Raw genomic sequence first — 7,315 nt, 5'->3', positions numbered from 1 at the left:
TTGGCAGCGTTACCAAATACTTAAGGGCGTCGTTTCGCTTTTTTCTTTTATTTGAGGCGCTTGGGTAACTTCGTTTCATTACAGACATTGTAAAGTAGAGAACATATGCACCTTAACTAACACTTAATTTAGTATTTAACAATACTGAACAAGCCTTACTAAACCATAACTAGTTATTAATGCTCTTTGGTAGACATTGTAAATTTGAGAACATATGCAGCTTAACTTATACTTAATTAATGTATAACAATACGGAATAAGCATTACTAAACCATAACTAAACAGTTACGAATCCTCTTTGATAGACTTATTGTAAAGTTAAGAACATATGCACCTTAACTTACACTTGATAAATGCATAAGAGTGCTGAATAAGCATTACTAAACAATGATTCATAGTTTATTAATACTCTTTGACTTAAACATTCACACAGCTTTTAAACATTAGTGAAACACTGTCAATGTGAAATCAAATCTTCATGACAACCTTCTGTTATGCATATTCACACATACATATTCAAAATGTAAACAAGGTCTTCATTTGATTCTGAGTTTGACTCAGTCAGTTCTCATCTTTCCTTCCACTGAGACTCAGAGCTATAACAGTTTAAGTCCTGTATGGAGATTACACTGGATATTTTCCCGCTCTTGTCATCTTCACTGTCATGTCTTCTGGATAGTTTTCCTTTCTTGAAACCTAACAAACCAAGTGGGATATATCAATTTCTTTTAAATGCATGCAAAAGCTATGGATGCAAGAATTGATCGTTCACTAGATCAACGTCCAATCTTTACACATATTGTACACTCAAAAAAAAAAAAAAAAAAAACGCCGCTTTTTTATCCCCCCTCTGCCTGAGCTACCTTGACGATCATGATTATCCATTATATAGATTAATCCAGAATATTAATGCATTGATGCATCTGACAGCCAGCAATCACAGCATTCAAATGTTTGTTTGTATAGATCACAGTATACTATGGACCATAAATAATCATTATCATAGTGTAGCCTCCCCGGCTGAAAGATGGTCTCCATGGTTGGATAGTTTATTCACTCTCTATGCAGAAATCAACCTAAATTAAAAGCCTAATACAATATTAAATTAAATATAAAATGATTCTCCTTTGAACCTTCTGTCACATCCAATATACCGTATTAATTGCATTTCTATCTCTCAAGTTACACTGTTTCATGTAGCTAAACAGGCTCATTAGCCTGGTAATTAGCTGCAGGCTAATATGTTGACATGCTAGCTTTACTTGCACATACTCATCTCCAAGTCCGTAAAAACTCTTAAACGGCATATCATAAAGTGACGGACAATACAAACGATATTAGAGTAAACACTGACAAACCTTGTTCATTTATCAGCCAGATGATAAAGATAAGCATACACCATGCTTTCTTTGGCAGATTATCAGCAGCACGTTTCTCTCAGCCTGCTAATATTACTTCCGGTTTCAATCTTTTCAAAATAAAAGCGCTAGCTAGAAAGTTAGCTAGCTTTAGGTAACCAAAAGGACCCTGTTCTCTGGCAGATTTTAGCGATTAACTTATGTTAGAGCTAACCTAACAGCCAAGCTAGCTCTAAGTGATCCACATATTATTTTGTTTCACTCATTTAATAATCTATAGCAGTTTCCAGCGTTTTATTTTGAAAAGATCGAAACCGGAAGTATATAGTTGATCCCACAAGGATCAAACAAGGAAAGAGTTTTATGTTTAACTTGTTTAGCACCTGGTTGATAAGGTCATACGGTTGGTCATTGTTTCTTCTAATATTGTTTGTATTTTGAGTCACTTTATGCTATGCTGTTTAAGAGTTTTACAGACTTGGAGATGAGTAAGTAAAGCTAGCGTGTCAACATATTAGCCTGCAGTTAATATTACCAGGCTAATGAGCCTGTTTACATAAAAGGGTGTAACTTCAGAGATATAAATAGTGGTGGGCAGATCGAGGCTTCGTGAAACAGTGAAACAGTTGAAGCAAATGTGTCATATTGTGTCGAGGCTTCGAAACAATCTGACACCCGTCTCAACGATGACACGTAGTGGTCACTTGCAGGTGTTGATCTGAAACAACCTTGATAACGAGCCATTAAAAAAATAAAAAATGTATTATTGTATTGTATAATTTTTCTAATATGTGAAGCTTGTAAGGCTTGCAGACTCCTCACTGTGCATAATGCTATTTTGGTCATAAAAAATGAATATTAATAAAAGAAATCAAGCCACAATGTCTCATTTTTATAGATTTTCATTCAAAAATATTTATTTCTCTGCTGTGGAAGGACTTAGCCTACTTCGTGTTTTACAGATAATTTCTCCAGCCTTTGAAAAGATCCTCTCACAAGGGACACTTGTTGCTGGCATGCAAAGATATTTTTTTAGCAAGGACATACAAATGAGGAAAGATTAGCTACTGCTCTTTCTTTCCAGTAAGTTAGGGGATCATGAGTTCTGGGCAAAAACGCATAGTTGTTCTATTTTTTCACTTCCACTGTGGCTTCAGCTGTAGCATTATGTATAATCTGGGTTTTACGGATACGATCATTAAAACGTTCCCATAAACTGTCCTGTCCTATCTATCTATCTATCTATCTATCTATCTATCTATCTATCTATCTATCTATCTATCTATCTATCTATCTATCTATTAATGTGTCACTGTATGTAGGTCTATACTCTGTCTGTCTCAGTGTATCAGTCAATGTGTAAATTTAAATGTAAGCCTAAATATAACTAAACAACTCGCACTATGAATGTCACTATATCACCAAATATCCGCTATCTCAAAATCAAACTCATCTCACAAAAACCCACGAGGTCAAGGTGCTTTGACTTCACTTTTATACTGATGTGCGATGTGTGTTCCCGACCCTGTTAATCAAACGCTGATTTGGCGGACCATGCCACCTGTTGAAACACTAGTGAAACACTCCGGTGTTTCATTTAGCCGTAGTCACGTGACATCAGTGTTTTGAATCGCGCTTCGGATCAGTGTTTCGAAACATCTGCGCTTCGGGATCTCGGTAAAGCTTCGGAACATAAGTTTCACTTCAGCCATCCCTAGATATAAATGCAATTACTACAGTATATTGGATGTGATAGAAGGTTCAAAGGAGAACCATTTTATATTGAATTGAATATTTCTGTTGGGGAGCTTGTCTGACCCAGAATGTAGTGTTATCACACAGACAACGTAAAGCAGTTTCAAAAGGTTTAATGGAGCAGAGTGTACTCAGAGAATCACTACAGGTAGTGTCAGGGTGGTGAAAACTCCTGGCTGGTCTGAGGCTTGTGGTGAGCTGACGGGGAAGAGTCCAGGTTGTTATGGGACACGAGGTGAACAGGCACAGATGAGAACATAGAGGGTTTCCCAAGTTGGAGACGGAGGCTGGACGGTGAGGCTTGAAGCATGCAGGCACAGCGGCGGAAGCAGCAGGTCAGAGCGGGGACTAGAGAGAGACACAGGATTAGTATGAGCTCAGGGAACAAAGGCAAAGCTAGAGTACAAGGTCATATGGACAATACTGGAGTTTAACTGAGAGCCAAGTTACCACATGGGTTATAGATAACGAACTGGGGCCAAACCAAAAACTAACGTTTAGGGAACGTTCCCTCAGGGTTATAACATTCCCTAAATGTTAGGGGAACCAACCAACGGAAACGTTCTCCTGTGGATGCACTGTTACCTCCACACAACGTTCCCGTTTGGTTGTTTTTGGTTGTTATGAGTGCGGTTTTGAAATGTTTATTTTAACCAGCTCCATTTAAGTTTTTGAAGTAGCATATAAAAGGTTTGCAATCACTTGATTTAGATTCACTATAATTTGATTGGTCTTATAAAATCTAAGTAAGATAAACAACATAGCAAGATAATATATTTATTTTTAGGCTGATATCAATTTTGCTAAAAACTATACTTTTGTGCTTGATTTTTTTTTTTTAACTGTATTAGGTGAAAATACTTAAAACAAGAATCTATCGATTTTCACAACTAAGACAATTTACTTCTTCCATTTCACTTCTAACAAGTGGCTCAGTTCAGTCAGTGTTTAAATCCAACCATTACACCCCCCCGCCAGTAGGGGAAGACCGTGCCTCTGCTCTCAGGTGACCGATTCAAGTCCTGTCCTCCTGACTTCCGTTTGAGTTTGATACGCTACATGGACAAAGAAAGAAGATTCAAAAAGAAAAAGTAAGTGAAATACGTTAGTTTCATGATGTTATGGTTGTAATGCAACGGTTTGGGGTTTAACCGTAAGCCCTTTCCCTCGTAGTGCTTTGTTATATTCCGGTTTTGATCAGGTTGACCAAAAAAGGTTCAACAACTCACTTCAGCATTTTTTTTCCCCCTCGTCGCCATCTTGCCAGTCAAGCAGCGACTTGTTCAAAACTTTTTCTTTTTGGTAGACTCTTTGTGCACAAACAATGTTCTCAATGCTCGAGTTCATGTGTAAATCCCCTGGTGAGACTTTGTGCAAAGTTTCATGTTGTGTCGAGCCTTCTAAGTGTTTTACATATAGTGATTTTGATGCGATAAAAGTAGCCTCTATTTCTCCCATTCAAAAGGCCATTTGACCGGAAAACGACAATACGATCAATCTTAAAAGTGGCGTTTCCGTGCTAATTATGCTTTTAAACGAAAGTTTGACTCGGGTACATTCACAAAAAGATCCTAGGTTGCATTGTGGCGAGAGTTATGCTTTAAATGGACTGCATATATATTGCGCTTTGCATATATATTGCGCTTTGTTTGCTGCTGTGCACGACGTGTATGCTTTGCCGCATTGTATGTTTTGTGTCATTGTGTTAACCTGCTTGCGTTGTTGTTACAAATAAGACATAACAGCTCTTTCAATTAGTTTTAGTGTACAGTACATACATGATAGCCAGTACAATCAGTCATTTTAGGCAAGTCACTCGGCGGCCACCTTGCAACGTACTTTGGGCAGTTATCGGCAAGCTATTTTCCTATTTAAGTGAATGGGGAAGCATACAGGAATAGACGGAATATGTGTAGGCTACACAGCTGCCATACTGGCTTTACAAACTAACCCCATGCATTTCTATGGATGCTGTGTCTCCCCATTAGAAAGTCTCTGGGCTACAATGCAAAAGTAATGTTTATGTTTACACTGTATACATTCAAATATTATTTTTGCAATCAGTACAAATTGTATGGTCTTTTATTTCAGATGACTCCAGTCCACAAGCAAGAAAGCGTTCCAGGACAGAGCGTGTGTCTGGAAGCCCTGTCCGTAAGTTAACATTTATACATGCATTTAAGAAACCAGTGTCCTATTCCTACCATGGAACTACTGACCCTCAACCTGGTGCTTATCATGTGACTGTTCTGATGTGTTTGTCTCTTCCTGCCTTTTTTCAGGTCAGTAGACATCACTGCCTCCACCACCTGCATGTAAGTTTTTTTTTTTGTCTTTTTTTTTTGCAATTGTCTAATGTAACAGAGTAGTTATGCAATGGCATTTGCAAGAAACGTACCATAAATGAACTGACCAATAGTCATATCTACTTTCTTTTTAGATGAGTCAACACCACACAGGAAACCAGCCGGTCGCCCAGAGCTGGATGGATGTATTCTAACGCAAGCTCGGCCTCGGCCATCATCTTGGGACCCAGTTGAAGGTAGAGTGGCTTTTGCATAACTTAAATTATAACAGAACTGACTTCTCTTACAAAATGAGATTGTACAAGCTCTCCACTTTGTTCCACGTGTATAATTTGTGTTTCTATACGTTATACAGCAACTTTTCCTGACAAGCCCGGAGGTTTGACCGGAGGTACTGCCATCCGTCGCATGCTACGGCGAGTGGCAACCAATGATGTTCTGAAACTGTATATCCTGCGGGGCAGAAAGGGAAAGAAGGCTTTCCAGGACCTGACGATCTGCAGGGTTATAACAGACAGATGTTACTTTATTGTTCACATCAGTATTATGCTTAGCTTGGCTAATAAGAGGTTTTAATTTGACTTGTAACGTTGCTTCATTTTGACTTCTACTCTAGCGATCTCCCAGAAAAAACTTCCCGCGCTGACTGCAGCAGACGTGGAGGACTTGATTGGTGCTGAAGTTTTCCCCACACAGACGGTAAATTGAAATTCTTCTGTGAGGTTAATAATAATCATAATAATCAAAAACTATCAATATTTGTGATCAGAATAAAAACAGGGTTGTTAGTCAAGCAATTTGTCTTGCTTTTGTTAATGTGTTTATTCTTAGTATGACATATCAAACTTTTGTTTCTTTCTTTTTAGGTCAGCTGAGAAGGACTGAGCCTTCAAAACCATGGAGCTCTATTATGTTTTATTTTTTGCGGAAGCAAGAGCTGTTGGCCATCTTCTACACTGCTGCCATCCTCCTGCCTCCTCCCCTCTGGCGGACGCTACAAATCCCTGCAGACACATAACAGCTTCTTTCCCTCTGCCATCACTCTCCTGAACTGCTGATAAGTGGGCTCATCCCCACTTTGGCCATTCACCCACACATTACATACTTTATCATTCCAATATGCACAGGTGAAAGTGGTACTTTCGGAAAAAACAGTAAAGTAATTTCATATAACGTTATCCTATTAGCTTGCGCTATGGATTGTCCCAGTAATATTAACGATATCCCAGACACTTTCAGCGAGCTCAGTTGCGGCTATTCGGCCTGTTTAAATCAAGTAACTTTGGGTGGTATTTTCTATGCGTCTTTATAGACTATTGGGTCAGAACTCCTGAGCAAGATTGCAGCAACAGAAATGGATCTCACAAGCCCAGATGCCATGTGTTGTATAACATTGTTACAGTATGGGTTGCAAACGCTGATCTCACAACCAAAGATAAACTAACGTTCCACGTTAACGTTACACGAAATTAACGTAACTTTCTAGCAGTGGTGAAAGAAGTAGCTATTCAGATCCTGCAACATTACTGAAGTAAAAGTGCTAATTCTACACTGTGATAATTCTCCAAAAGTTAAGCATTTAAAACCTTACTTGAATAAAGGTTTGCAAGTATCATCAGCTAATGTTAAATAGGCAGCTAAAAGTATTAAGTAAAGACTGTCTCTTTAATCCTATGTTTTCTTTTTCACATTTTAAAGCTGAAGTGGCAAGACTTTTCGCTCCCTACAGTGCTAGGCCAGCAAGACCTACAACAACAATGGCACCTCCAGCTAAATGTTTGTGTCGGACGACGTATACACACACTTTCTTTTGCCTGAGTGACCACATGGGGGACCAAGTTCCAGCAAAAAATGCCAAATTGGAATTAACAGCTGCTGGACTTGGAGAGAAACGGA

At 38.6% G+C, this 7,315-nt stretch overlaps 1 long non-coding RNA gene across 1 annotated transcript; it reads left to right on the top strand.

Moving 5' to 3' along the window:
- Positions 1-6,038: 6,038 nt before the first annotated feature.
- On the top strand, positions 6,039-6,432 carry LOC120568880. Its single transcript, XR_005640800.1, has 2 exons — positions 6,039-6,118; positions 6,286-6,432. It is a non-coding gene; the product is annotated as an uncharacterized LOC120568880 (long non-coding RNA).
- The last annotated feature ends 883 nt before the right edge of the window (positions 6,433-7,315 follow it).

Source organism: Perca fluviatilis, chromosome 11 (assembly GCF_010015445.1).
Source record: "Perca fluviatilis chromosome 11, GENO_Pfluv_1.0, whole genome shotgun sequence".
In the NCBI taxonomy this organism is placed as follows: Eukaryota; Metazoa; Chordata; class Actinopteri; order Perciformes; family Percidae; genus Perca; species Perca fluviatilis.
Note: the sequence above shows the minus strand (reverse complement) of the source record. Positions and strands in the feature narration are given on the sequence as shown.